Here is a 2,284-nt window from a genome sequence, read left to right on the forward strand (position 1 = left end):
AGAAAGAAAGAAAGAAAGAGTGAAAGAAAGAAAGAAAGAAAGAAAGAAAGAAAGAAAAAGAAAGAAAGAGTGAAAGAAAGAGAAAGAAGGGAGGGAGGAAGGAAAGGAGACAGGGAGGGAGAAAGGAAGAAAGAAAGAGAAAGAAAGAGGGAAGGAAAGAGAAGTTCTTTTACTTTCTGGCAAAGAAAATTTTGTGTTCCTTCACCTCCTCTACAAGTCTAATATGAGATGTTTGAGCAAAATTGTTAGTGAAATTGCTGGGTAAGAAAAAAAAATTATCTTAAAATCAACATATCACTTATAGAAGAATACAGAATCATGTGTCTCTCTTCCAGATAGCTTAAACAAAAATCTCTGAAAAATTCATCCTTTTCTTCTTACACTGAGCAAAGTCATAAGTTATATGGTTTTATAACCAGGGCCAGCCTTAGAAAAGAACTTCAAAAGAGGTACGGGTCTCCATGAGAGTTTCATAAATTCCAATGCTATCTTCTTTCTGATTCTTGTTTCCATGCCACTTTTTCCCTGTTTCTCTTCCTTGTTCCTTCCTTTCAATGAAAACATGTCCCTCAACTTGACTGAAGCACTGGTTCTGCTTGGCAGGTATCTTGATTCCTACCCTTTGGTTTTCTTTAATATAATCATGATTGAAAGTGCTTTGATTTTAGTTAAATTGAATCAAGATTTTTCTAGAAGGCAACTAAGTTATGTACCCAAAGTGACTTAAATTTTCTAAATTTCAAAACAGGAAAAATAAAGACATATTCTATATCAACCTATGCCTATCATCTCCTCCTGCTTCTGCTTTTACTAACTGCTCACAGCTAGATCCAAAAAGGACATGGGAACCCTCTGATTTTAACTCCCAGTCAGTGTGGATTTCACTCAATTGAGGAAGAAAAAAATGAAGTATTCTTGCCCTCCCCCCACATTCATTTAATGGGTTTCAAATATATGTCCATATCTCAAAACAAATTTGATATCTGAAAGGTCCTGTTTGACCAGGTAAAACTTTGGACAAAGAGAACCAGTAAATGAATAAAACGATATAACATGATGAGGACAGTGTGATGCAAAGGGGTGTTTCAGGAGACTGAGTAATGATCCCAGCCCTATCCCAATTCAGCATTCCCAACCATCTGTGCATCTGTGTCCCAACTTCCTGCTTCCCTTTCTCTGTTTCCCTGTCTCTCCTCCCCCTCTAATAGAATATACAAGATCAGTCATGATTGTATAGTTTCATCTTCTCCCTCTCTTCCCTTTGTTCTTTAAGCTCTAGCAACATTCAATTAACTCCTTAAATGATGCTATGAATTTTATGTCTTGTGTGTGCTTAACTGAATAACAGATCTTCAGAATAGGGTACCATTCCTGGACCATGAAGCAGGGAGGATGGGCTAAAATATAGATGTTAATTTGTGTGTGTGCTGCAGCAGGGTGGAGGTGGGGAGAGGGAGGGAGGAGGTTTGGGGATCAGGGAGAGAAGACATGAAGTAAAAGAAGTTTGAAAAGTTGCTATATACATGAAAACAGTCTTGGAAATCACAGTCAGGCTTATGATCCTGGGCCTGATCAGAATTAAGAAAGACTAGAAATAATTCCTGGACCATTTATTCTGCTATTAATTCAATAAATATTTATTGAGTGTATATTAAGTAGGGGTATATCAAGAAACAAAACAGCCAAAAAAAAAAAAAAAACACCCTTCCCCTTTTAGGGTTTATATTCTAGGTGGCAGGAGACAGAAAATCAACAAGAACAATAAAAACAGTAATAACATCTTTAGCAATGAATGTTCTGAGGAATCTTGAAGTGACAATATGTGTTTTGAATACAAGATCATTTTAGAAACAGAAAAGCAGGTAAAAAATCATGAGACTAAATCAGAGACCATATGAAAATGAACTGCACTTAACTAAATGAGAGCCCATAATAAACTATATTAATGGACAGAGAGACAGCTAAGAGAGAATGAGTATGGCAACAATCTGAAAGATATAATCAGTAGAAAGTGGACCAATTGATTCATTGGGTAACCAAATGGTAAATCAAATGCCATCTTCTTTTAGAATCCCACCACCTATCAGAAGCGCAGCTCTGCATCTAGGCCACTTCCCCAACATCTGTCTTGTTCCAAGGGTGTGAGAATAATGCCAAATCTTGAATCTCCCTCTCCCTGACTTGTTTTGTGTCTTTTATGTGCTGAATTCTATGCCTCACTGCCAAGTGCAGATTGTGACCAAAGTGTACTTTCAGTGTTCCAAACATAAACTTCTATCAGAAG

The sequence above is a fragment of the Neomonachus schauinslandi genome, chromosome 1 (genome assembly GCF_002201575.2).
Source record: "Neomonachus schauinslandi chromosome 1, ASM220157v2, whole genome shotgun sequence".
Classification (NCBI taxonomy): domain Eukaryota; kingdom Metazoa; phylum Chordata; class Mammalia; order Carnivora; family Phocidae; genus Neomonachus; species Neomonachus schauinslandi.